Source organism: Mirounga leonina, unplaced genomic scaffold (genome assembly GCF_011800145.1).
Source record: "Mirounga leonina isolate KUSES-001 unplaced genomic scaffold, KU_Mleo_1.0 Mir_53, whole genome shotgun sequence".
NCBI classification, from domain to species: domain Eukaryota; kingdom Metazoa; phylum Chordata; class Mammalia; order Carnivora; family Phocidae; genus Mirounga; species Mirounga leonina.
Genome location: NW_023270807.1, coordinates 43,955,461 through 43,968,225, shown reverse-complemented (window position 1 = coordinate 43,968,225; position 12,765 = coordinate 43,955,461). Strand labels below are relative to the sequence as shown.

General features: G+C 40.9%; 1 long non-coding RNA gene across 1 annotated transcript in view; it reads left to right on the top strand.

Annotated features, from left to right (window-relative positions):
- Positions 1-793: 793 nt before the first annotated feature.
- LOC118001231 overlaps positions 794-12,765 on the top strand; it is a 37,868-nt gene continuing 25,896 nt past the window's right edge. The window contains exons 1-2 of the long non-coding RNA XR_004676651.1: positions 794-861; positions 3,370-3,501. This is a non-coding gene — a long non-coding RNA (uncharacterized LOC118001231). The remainder of the gene's footprint in view (positions 862-3,369; positions 3,502-12,765) is intronic.

Sequence of the window (12,765 nt, the reverse complement as noted above, 5' to 3'; positions counted from 1 at the left end):
CTCCAGTCAGTATCTACACCTAAGACCCTCCCGGTTAGACATTCTCAAGCTTTCCTTCACCATAAGGACAGCACGACTTGGCGGGATACCTCCCCAGTTCAGCATTACCAGTGGGCTGGTGAAGTAGCTAGCTATTCCATGTGTGTCCACTCTGCCCTCCTGTCCCTGTGCCTATGAAACTACCCTACCTGCCCCTACTCTGCCTTTTAGACCCTTGTCATCTTTAAATGTTTTCTCAAATCCCACTGGAGTGTTAACTCCTTAAGGCAGCTGTTTTGGAATCTTAGATTGCCTCATGTTTCCCAGGATGCCAAGCAGAGTAGCTTGCACACTGTCATTGCTTAATGAGTTTGAGAGGTGAATAAATAAAATTGAGCTAGTAGTGGGAGCAGTAAAGAGGAATGAGGTGGAATTCTTCAGAATCCATATCTTTTAAGTGAAATCATGTGGGGGATCCATTGTGTCAAAGGTGGTGGTGGGTGGCCAACGCCCTGTACTCAAAGGAAGGAAGGGAGACAAATGTTGGGAGTGGCTCTTGGGAAATCCCTGCATGGCTTAGACACCTGAGGAGGGCTCTTGGCGGGGGTCAGGAAAGGGTTATGGCATTGACACAACTCTTGGGGCTGGTGGTGCTTTTGAGGAAGAAGTAGAATAGAAGTGGGCGGAGGTGTGTACAGAGAAATTAGGGTATTGGGTAATTTAGGGCTTTGTTATTCCAGCACTTAGAAGCCAGAACTCCATCATTCTTCCATGTATAAAGAGCCCGAGTCTGGAGATGCTGCCGAGAGTGTGGAAGACAAAGTGGAGAACTGATAGGCCTGAGCCTTTTTACTTCAATTATGAGAGATACAATAAGATCATGTGAGTCATTTTTAGATTTGGGTCAAATGTCTCGCATTGGCTGTGTGTCTTTCTGCCCTGAGAGGACAGAAGTTTTTGGTAACTATCCATATGCTCCCAGTGTCTCATAGCTCTGGATTTTCATCAAGGATAGTCACACAGGGGCGCCTGGGTGGCTCAGTTGGTTAAGCGACTGCCTTCGGCTCAGGTCATGATCCTGGGGTCCCGGGATCGAGTCCCACGTCGGGCTCCCTGCTCAGCAGGGAGTCTGCCTCTCTCTCTGACCCTCCCCCCTCTCATGCTCTCTATCTCATTCTCTCTCTCAAATAAATAAATAAAAAATCTTTAAAAAAATAAAAAAAAGGATAGTCACACAGGTTCTCTAACCTCTCCGTCTGTATATCTTGAGATGGATGAATGCTGGAGACAGAAGCATGCAGCCCAGTGTATATCAAATATTAAGATTGAACTGTACTGGAGCACCTGGGTGGCTCAGTCGTTAAGCGTCTGCCTTCGGCTCAGGCCATGATCCCAGGGTCCTGGGATCGAGCCCCGAATCGGTCTCCCCACTCTGCGGGAAGCCTGCTTCTCCTCCCCCTGCTGTGTTCCCTCTCTCGCTGTGTGTGTCTCTCTGTCAAATAAATAAGTAAAATCTTTAAAAAAAGAAAAAAAGATTGAGCTGTACTACTAAGGTACATGGCTTAATTTCTGCTCAACAGAATTGAGGCATTTTGGGGAAAGCTTTGGTGAAGGCTGCAGAACTTCCATTCTGCTCATTCCTTCTCTTAGGTGGGCCCCTCCTCTTCTCCATCTTGCTGAGTACAAACCATATCTCAGGGCTTAGTTCAAACCCTATGCCTTTTATGACACCTTCCTGGAGGCCCAGCCCCCTCTGGGATCTCTCCCTCCTCTGAACTGCAGAGTACTTGTTCATCATACCAAAATGGCTGGTATTTTTTTTTTTTTTAAAGATTTTATTTATTTATTTGAGACAGAGAGAATGAGAGACAGAGAGCATGAGAGGGAGGAGGGTCAGAGGGAGAAGCAGACTCCCTGCCGAGCAGGGAGCCCGATGCGGGACTCGATCCCGGGACTCCAGGATCATGACCTGAGCCGAAGGCAGTCGCTTAACCAACTGAGCCACCCAGGCGCCCCATGGCTGGTATTTTTTTGTACTAATTAAAGGAAGGTGCCTTCTCAGGGCAGAGGAATTAGATTTTTTTTTTTTTTTTTTGAGGTTTCTGCAGCGGTTTACCTTTCGTTATTTTTACAACTTTTTCATGAAGGTAATTCACATATTTAAAACATCCTCAAACATTAAAAATGCATTATCACTCTAAATAACTGACATTTTACTAGCAGAATTATGAGCACCTTCATCACTGAAATTCTTCCCTCTTACTTTTTTCTTGAATACCACTGACCAACTAGTGGAAGAACTTCTCTTCTTTGTGAAGCTTATGAGAAGGTGCCTTCTCAGGCAGAGAAATTAGAGAACGTTTCCTCCTGCAAGCAGCATAGCTGCATGGACAATGGGCTTCTCTCCCAGAGGCTCCTTCATGCAAAGAAAATTAAGACTGCAAGTTGCAATCACTGAACCAGGGTGTTGTCTTGGGAGCGGTGTGGGGCCTGCAAATCCAAGCCCCCTCCACTGGCTGACTTTGATCTGAACACACATTGCTTATTTCACCAATCTGCTTCTGTCATCCTCTGGTGGATACTAGTTATAAACAGGATGGCTTCCAAATGTCTGCTTGTTCATCTGCCAACCACGAGTAATGTTGACCTTTGGGAACTTGGTTTCAGTGTCTCAAAGAAAGTTATGGCAATTGTAGCCCCGTGGCAAATAATAAACATCCTTTAATTCATGAAGTATTTATTATCCCTAAATATTACTGATAATAGTAGGGAAGTAGGCATTTTTCAGTTCCAGGATGGGACTCACAAAGCATTGCCCTGCCTTCCAGGAAATTCTTCTAGGAGATATTACTTAATAATAACAATAATAATCATGATAAAAGTAACTGTTTAGTGAGTACTTACACTGTACCATCAACTTTATAAAATAAAACTTGCATGACACACTGGGTTACTCATGGTAAGAAAATAGAAGCTCAGAGAAAGTAAATGATAAAAAACAGGCAGCCAGTCTTTCCCCAGAGGTTGGAAAATGTCTCCCTGAGCAAAGGACTCCTCCCCTCTGCTCCAGGCCATGTTCCGTCTGGAAGTCTGGCAAGATGGGATTGCTTGGAGGTGTTCATTTTCTCTTTCTGAATGCATCAGTCATTTCCCCAGCTAGGCTGTAATTGCTTTGAGAGTAGGGACAGAAACTTCTACTTCTTTGCCTCCCCAAATACCCAGGTCGGTCTCTTAAAAAGAGTCAATACTTACTTAATGGGTGATTGGATTATTGGTTTCTAAGTGGACCATCCTGGGTGTTGGTATGGTTGGGAGGAAGCCAAGGTAAAAGTCTGTCTGTCTAAGTGTCTGAGTATGTTCAGTGCAGTATTTGCTGTTTTCTCTCCACAGCAGCTGTAAACCCATTTCTTGCTGGTGGCTGTGCCTTCTATTTTCAAGCACCTCCAAAGATCCTGCTGGTTGCTGAGGACCACTCTACACTCCTGTGTTAATAGCCCTCAGGCTGACCTGGGCCTGCAGCTGGTACATACATAGTGTTTGTTTTTATTTTTATTCCTTTGTGCTCTTCCGTCCTCCTCCCTCTTCCTTCTCTTTCTTAAAAACATAGCCAAGGAAAAGATGCAGTTAGTAAGGTTTTTGCCAGAGCCTTCTTGGTTTTCATGTGACTTTGAAAATTCTGCTTTTTGAAGGTAGTCATAAAACGTGGGTACTGAGAATCTTTGGCATTAATCAGGCAGTTTTATATTTGTGACTAAAACTGACAGGAAATCACTGCTTACCTAAATAAAATGAATTCCTCTCAGTTTAGCACCAGAATAAAGTTAAAAAATAACAAAGCAAAAGAAACCGTTCAAACATGAATAATTTAAGTTTAATCCTGAGCTATTTACATTTTTATTTTGCCCCAGTATAGTAGCTAGTAAAGATGGTCATCTTTGATTTCAAAGTAGGTTTCAAGAGTATACACAATTTTCCCAGAGTTTCCTATTTATTCAAGGCCTTATTCTGAACAGAGGACTGTGCTAAACTCTGGTCAAATTTTAATGCAACTTTAAGACTCTGAGTTTGATCTGAGAATCTTTGCTCTAATTTAAGATGTTAAATAGAGATATTACAAAACAAAAGGGCTGGAATTGATAAAAATTAATAAGCAACTTTTTTATTACTACTTTTACATTTATTTATTAGTTGATTTTAGACTAACCTTATCAGTAAGTGGAAAAATGCAAGATGTAAAGGTTGACATTCCCCTAAGAAATTTCTGTGTAAATTGTGTGGCCTGATTAAAAATATTACAGGTTGGCACTAAAATTATGGGCTTCTATTTTTACCACCCACAGTGTTTGAGGAAAGTAGTGAGGGATAAAGAGAAGCTATTTAGAATCACAGAGTTGTTTGTACTATCCCGTGGGCTTCCTGGAACAGTGGCTCTGTGGAGACATAAAGTCATGGTTTTTGTAGGAGGAAAGAAAATATGATGGAAGCAAGAACAGAATGGTTAACTAGGTGTAGAGTCAAGGATGTGGGTTGTATGAGTGGTTAATTGCTTGTCTCACTTGATTGGGCTTTTGGCAAACTTGAGAAATTCCAAGTTGTTTTTCTAGTCAGTAAGAGCTGACTTACTGTTTGGATCTGGGTAAGTCACTGTACATTTTGTAAGGAATATGTGAGAAATGGTTGAGAAAGATTCTTGAAAGCCATTAGCTCCCATATTTCTCTTTGTCTTTTACAATGCCTGGAGCCTTTGACAGTCTCCCAAACACAATCAGAGAACAAAATATCCATGACCTTTATTCTAGAACACTCCAGACGTGGGCCTCAGAATATTATGTATAAAGTGGGTTAGGTAGAATAGTGGATTAAAAGATAGGTGTAACTTTTCTAGGTAGGTGATTTTGCATTAAGATATAGACAGTGTTTATACAATGTTCCCATTGTATTCATTTATTTATTCAACACCATTTATTTAACACCAACTAGATTTTTATTGAGCACTATAGCAGATGGTATAGATGCCCCATCTGCAAGTTCACCTGCAGTCATAGCAGACAGTGCTTATGCACACTGGCAGCCTCTCACCTTAAGGGTCCCTGTCTCTTTGCTTCTCTTCCTGCAACCATTTTGTTCAGCTCACATGCAGTACTGCAGGAAATTAATGCTCCTGGGTCAGCCAATAAAGGATGAGAGTCAGTGAATCTGTACTCTGGCTTTGCTGTCCCTTGGTGGGATAATTCTGAAGGATCCTTCTCAGAGGGTCCTTAGTGGGACTGCGCCCTAGTTGCCGACAGTGACAACCAGCTCACTGATGCACATTCTATTAGCAGTCCTCCCTCCCCTACTTTTCTTTCCCCACTTGTGTTTCTTGGGATCATCTTCCCAATAAACTGCCCAGCTCAAGATTGCCTCAGGGTTTGCTTTCAGAAGAACCCAAAGGCAGATAAGTACATATTGTGACTAAGGCATCATGTTGGACCAGATAAACTCTCAAGGATCTAGTAATGGAGGAAGAGAAAAAACTGAGCAAAAACATATTACCAGCAGAATGTGTCCACCTACTATGAATGGTACAAAAATAATAGCTATGGAGGGATTCAGAGAAAAGAGGATGGCTTCAGTGTGGGATGAACAGAACCATGGAGGGAGCAGGGTAAATTTGGGCTTGAAGAAGGAGTTGGCGTGAGTTATTTCCCTATGGGGTTGAGAAGATGGCATTGAACCTGTGGTCTGACAAATAGATCCTTTGACTGGAGGGGAAAGGAAAAGGAGGGGAAGCAACATTTATGGAGTGTAGATCATGGGTCACAGCCTAAGGGGCATGGTGATTAGGAACACAGATTTTATACACACTGTCACATTCAGTCCCCCAAATAACCATATGAGGAAGGTATCCATCATGGTCAACTCAGGCTCCTATAAAAGACTATAGACCAAGTGGCTTATAAACAACAGAAATCTATTCTTACAGTTCTGGAAGCTGGAAGGCAAGAGATCAGAGTTTTAACATGGTAGGATTCTGGTGAGGTTCTTTTCTGGATTGCAGACGGCTGACTTCTACCTGTATTTTAACATGGTAGAAAGAGAGCTAGCTCTCTGACCTCTTCTTACAAGGGCACTAATCCCGTTCATGAGGGACCCACCTTCATGACCTAATTATCTTCCAAAGGTCCCATCTCCAAATACCATCACACAAGGATTAGGGTTTCAACATATTTATTTTGGGGGAACACAAACATTCAGTTCATTGCCGTATCATTATCTATAGTTTATAGATACAGATATTTGAGGTCCAAAGAGTTTAATTGGTTGGTTCAAGGGGACACAGATAGCATTTATGGGATCAAAATCTACATGGGGCCAGTCTTGGAAAGTGGATGCAAACACAGCTGATTGAAAAGTGAAAGATTAAGTGAAAGTATTCCATTGGAATATCGTGCCAAAAATGATGTTCATTATTTACTTCCACCCCCATGTTCTGGCTTATTATTTGCTCAAATCAGACTTGGCAGACAGTTTTAATCATGATTTCTCAACAGATGAAGAGCCTAAGACCTGGGAGGTAAGATTACTGGTTCTAGGACACCAAATTATTTTTTAGATGGAGAGACAGTTAATTCCCATCTCAATAGACACTGCAAAAGGCTTTAGGGCTCTGATTTATATTTAGTTTCAACTAGAATAGATGGCTTGCATCTGGTCAGTTAAAGTAGATGATTAAAAATATTCTTCACTTTGGGGCGCTGGGGGGCTCAGTCACTCAAGCATCCGACTCTTGGTTTCGGCTCAGTTCATGATCTCATAGGTCATGGTCTCATGGGTCATGGGCTCATGGGTCATGAGATCAAGCCCTTCATAGAGCTCTGTGCTTAGCAGGGAGTCTGCTTGAGATTCTCTCCCTCTGTCCCTCCCCCTACTTCCGTGCTCTCTCTTGCTCTTTCTAAAATAAATAAATAAATCTTTAAAAAAAATTCTTCACCTAATATTCTTGTTTATCAGTGGACTTGATTAGGGTTATTTATTTTCCTGAACTTTGCCCCCAGATCTGATCTCAACTTAGTAATAGGAAAGAAGAATGTTACATATTTGGATAGCAATTAGTAGTAATTCTCCTGCTGGGATATAGTTGGCTCTGTTAAAAGTGAGGTAAATTGGGACACCTGGGTGGCTCAGTTGGTTAAGTTCTGCCTTTGGCTCAGGTCATGATCCCAGGGTCCTGGGATCGAGTCCTGCATTGTGCTCCTTGCTCAGTGGGGAGCCCGCTTCTTGTTCTTCTTGTCGCCCCCGCCGCCACTTGTGCACTCTGTCTCTCTCTCTGACAATTAAATAAATAAAATCTTTAAAAGAAAGTGATGAAAATTGTTAAATAGGTATCAAATAGCATAAAAGGCTAAGCTTCTCTTTTTAAATTCAGAAACTGCCTAGGAAAGAAAGATAAAGAGGGAAGGCAACAGGTGTTAGAAAAGATGAGAGCCAGAGACCTTCTCCTACAGCAATTTGAAATTTTGTGCTTTCTTGATGTTTTCAAATTATTTCCATTTGCATTTACACAGGTTTAATCTAGGTAATAATTTGTCTAGAGACATTGCAATTCAAGGGGTTTTACCTAATTACAAATGTAAAAGATGACTTGAAAGAGTGGTGGAGCATCACACTAATACACTTTTCTCCACTCCCCGAAGGCAGAGGGAGGTGAAGGTGAAGAGACAGGTAGAAGACAGAGAGCAGTGAGATGCAAGGTCTGCTTCAGCACCTTGGTGACACTAATGGGAAGTAAAAGCTATCGGTTGACATTTATGACATTCTTATATGGGCTTGCCACTCTTCTAAGCACTTCATCTGTGAGGACACTAAAGAATGAAACACCTCATTTTGCCTAAAGTCGATCTGGGATGAAAGCCAGACATCGGGTTCAGAGTGTGCACGCTAAGCCTCTGGACTCTCTTGCTTCAATATGAGTAGTAAGTGTAATTAATAACCCTTCTTTATGTGCTCTCTGTGGGAAGGCATTATCTCCATTTTATAGATGAGGACATTGAGTTTTGGAAAAATTAATAATCAATCAACTCAAGATCAGACAATGTAGGTGATGGAGCATGGCTTTTAGCATAAGTCTGTAATTTCAAAATCTGGGTTTGAAGTGTGATGCTCCTTACAGCTCAAGGTCAAAAGATGTTATTACCACATGGGTTTTCAGAAAGAGGTTTAACATTTCTGCCTTAAGAACTAGGCTTAGAGTGCAGTGCCATGGCCAGGAGACTTGGTTAACAGAACACTTGCGGTCCCTGGGGCTGCCTCTGTGTGCTTGTTTAGGTGGGCAGGCCAGTCCAAAGGAGACTTCCATGAGCACAGGCTCCTATGGGGACTGAGGCACCTTGCTACTGTAAGTTCAAATGCTAAATAAACCTCTTGTTAGCTTAGGAATGTTCCCTCATGGGACCCCTGGAACCCATCTCTTTGAAATGTAATCATCAAAGAAGGTAAAACCCTATGTCCTGGTTTCCTGGGACAAGATGGGCCTAATTACAACTGTCCCCTGACTTGAAATGGCAAACCTTACCTTCAGTCATAAAGATATGATAGAATTAGCAATTTTATCTTGAAAACTGATGGAATGGATTGTATCCATTTAGGTATATGAAAGACTTTATTCTGTCTTTGCAACCTCTTTAGTGAATTGCCTGTGATGAGCATCACATTCTGGTTGAATGCTAATTCAATAATGAAATTGTTTTCTTTCTTTTTTCCCTTTGTGGGGAAATTTTCTATGTTGGGAGGAGATTTTGTTTTTAATTATATTTCCTCAACATTACCTGGGTGGCCACTTCTAGGAGACTCTGCAAATCTAAGGCAAAGCTACTTCTGGAAAGGCTCTAAGGCACAGGGGAGGGTGGGTGTGTACCAGACTTGCTAGAAGGGTTCCGGGAATTGAGATGTTTGATTGTTTGAACCATTAATGAATTAATTAATTCAATGTTTATTGAGCACCTACTATGTGCCTGGCTCTGTGCTAGAGTCAGGATGCCAGAGAAATACGGTTCTTCCTGATCACAGCCCAAGGTGGGCATAGGGATCGGGAACATACCCACTCCCTGGATACCTAGGGACAAGAATTAGCTGTAGTATCCCTTCTTGGGACTCTGGGAGCTCTACAAAGAGATAAAGAACTGAAGAACCTAAGATCTCTTAAAGGAAATTTAAGCATGTTTTCTTGGGATTAGACCTTGACGAAGGCCTGAAACTTTTCTTCTAGACTAATGTTCTTATATGGCACAGCTCCTGTGTTAATCATCTTTGTATAGCCAGACTGTATCTGAGTGCCTGGCATGCAGTAGGTAGACTGTAAATGGTTGTTGACTACATGAAAGAAGGAAATTAAACTTTTCCCTCTGGCCAGGAAAGGCTCAGAGACAAATTTCACTATGATCTTTACAGGTGTTTGTTGGGTATGCATATTCACTGTTCCTCTCCTGTGTTTCATAATAATGTCATAATGTCATTGTATTATAGTGCGATCCTTAAGGATTATAGTTTGCATTTTCCTGAATGTCCCCCATTTCTCCCATTTTACTAGCTCTTTGTTGTTTCCGTTCTCTTTTGGATTCTTTTCTCTCGTTTTTCTTTCCCTTCTCCCTCAGCAACTTTTCTTCCTATTGAAGTTGAATAGAACTGAAACTTAACAATTAATTAGCCATTTTAGTGGAACTATTTTTCCGTTGAAACATAATGTTTCTTCATTATGCAAGACATCCTTTACAATGTCTTCTTGTTATTCATGTCTGTCACTTGACAAATTAATAGTACACATATTAGTACACATATTAGTTTTTAGGGTTGCAGTAACAAAGTACTAAAGACTAGGTGGCTTAACCAACAGAAATTTACTTTCTTATAGTTCTGGAGGCTAGAATCCTGAGGTCAAGGTGTTGGCAGGGTTGGTTTCTTCTGAGGCCTTTTTCCTTGGCTTGTAGATGGCTATCTTCTCTCTGTTTTCACGTGGTCTTCCCTCTGTACCTCTCTGTGTTCTAATTTCTTCTTACAAACACAATGGTCATATTGGATTAAGACCCACCCTAATGACCTTGTTTTAACTTAATTACCTCTTTAAAGACCCCATCTCTAAATACAGTCACATTCTGAGATACTGGGGTTAGGACTTCAACATATGAATTTTGGGAGAACACAGTTCAGCCCATAACCATATGCCTTTAAGTTTGGTGAAGTTTTTTTGTTTTGGTTTTTTAATTACTGGTTTAAAGCAAAGATTGCTAAGGGTGGCTGGTCATGAGAATTACCTGGGGAGGCCTACCTCAAGAAGCAAGAAAAGTCTCAAATACACAATCTAACTTTACATCTAAAGGAGCTAGAGTTAATACCTATTCTTCTCAAACTGTTCCAAAAAGTAGAAATGGGAGGAAAACTTCCAAACTCATTCTATGAGGCCAGCATTACCTTGATTCCAAAACCAGACAAAGACCCCACTAAAAAGGAAGATTACAGGCCAATATCCCTGATGGACATGGCTACAAAAACTCTCAAAAAAATATTAGCAAATTGAATTCAATAGTACATTAAAAGAATTATTCACTGTGATCAAGTGGGATTTATTCCTGGGCTGCAGGGGTGGTTCAGTATTCGCAAATCAATCAGTGTGATACACCATATTTTTAAAAGAAAGGTTAAGAACCATATGATCATGTCAATAGATGCAGAAAAAGCATTTAACAAAATACAGCATCCATTCTTGATAAAACCCCCCCAACAAAGTAGGGATAGATGGAACATACCTCAACATCATAAAGGTCATATATGAAAGACCCACAGCTACTATCATCTTCAATGGGGAAAAACTGAGAGCCTTTCCCCTATGGTCAGGAATAAGACAAGGATATCTTGTCTTACTCTCACCATTACTATTTAATATATTACTGGAAATCTCGGCCTCGGTAATCAGACAACAAAGCGAAATAAAAAGCATCCAAATTGGCAAGGAAGAAGTCAAACTTTCACTATTTGCAGATGACATTATACTCTATGTGGAAAACCCAAGACTCCACTAAATAATTGCTAGAACTAATACATGAATTCAGCAAAGTAGCAGAATATAAAATCAATGTGCAGAAATCTGTTGCATTTCTATACACCAGTAATGAAACAGCAGAAAAAGAAATCAAGGAATCGATCCTATTTGCAATTGCACAAAAACCAGTAAGATACCTAGGAATAAACCTAACTAAAGAGGTAAAAGACCTGTACTCTTAAAGTTATAGACCACTTATGAAAGAAATTGGACAGGGCACAAAGAAATGGAAAAGCATTCTATGCTCATGAATTAGAAGAACAGACATTGTTAAAAAGTCTATACTACCCAAAGCAATCTACACACTCAGTGTAATTCCTATCAAAATACCACCAGCATTTTTTACAGAGCTAGAACAAACAATCTTAAATTTGGATGGAACCACAAAAGACCCTGAATAGCCAAAGTGATCCTGAAAAAGAAAAACAAACCTGGAGGCATCACAGTTCCAGACTTCAAGCTCTATTACAAAGCTGTCATCATCAAGACAGTATGGTACTGGCACAAAAGCAGACACATAGATCAGTGGAACAGAACAGAAAACCCAGAAATGGACCCACAACTCCATGGTCAACTAATGTTTGACAGAGCAGGAAAGAATATCCAATGGAAAAAAGACAGTCTTCAACAAATGGTGTTGGGAAAACTGGACAGCAACATGCAGAAGAAACTGGACCACTCTCTTACACCATACACAAAAATAAATTCTAAAACGGATGAAAGACCTATACGTAAGACAGGAAACCATCAAAATACTAGATGAGAACACAGGCAGCAACATCTTTGACCTCAGCTGTAGCAAATTCTTACTAGACATGTTGCCAGAGGCAAGGGAAACAAAAGTAAAAATGAACTATTGGGACCTCATCAACATAAAAAGCTTCTGCACAGCAAAGGAAACAATCAACAAAACTAAAAGGCAGGGCGCCTGGGTGGCTCAGTCGTTAAGTGTCTGCCTTCGGCTCAGGTCATGATCCCAGGGTCCTGGGATTGAGCCTCGCATTGGGCTCCTGCTATGCAGGAAGCCTGCTTCTCCCTCTCCCACTCCCCCTGCTTGTGTTCCCTCTCTGCTGTGTCTCTGTTAAATAAATCAATAAAATCTTTAAAAAAAAACCCCAAAAAACCCCCAAAACAAAAAACAAAACAAAACTAAAAGGCAGCCTGTGGAATGGGAGAAGATATTTGCAAATGACATATCTGATAAAGGGTTAGTATCCACAATCTATAAAGAACTTATTCAAACTCAACACCCAAAAAACAATAATCCAGTTAAGAAATGGGCAGAAGATATGAATAGACACTTTTCCAAAGAAGACATACAGATGGCTAACAGACACATGAAAAGCTGTTCAACATCACTCATCATCAGGGAAATACAAATCAAAACCATGATGAGATACCACTTCACACCTGTCAGGATGGCTAAATTAACAACACAAGAAACAACAGGTTTTGGCAAGGATGCAGAGAAAGGGGAACCTCTTGCACTGTTGGTGGGAATGCAAACTGGTGCAGCCACTCTGGACAACGGTATGGAGGTTCCTCAAAAAGTTAAAAATGGAATTACTCTGTGACCCAGCAATTGCACTACTAGGCATTTACCCAAAGGATACAAAAATACAGATTTGAAGGGGTACATGCACCCAGATGTTTATAGAAGCATCATCAACAGTAGCCAAACTATGGAAAGAGCCCAAATGTCCATCGACTGA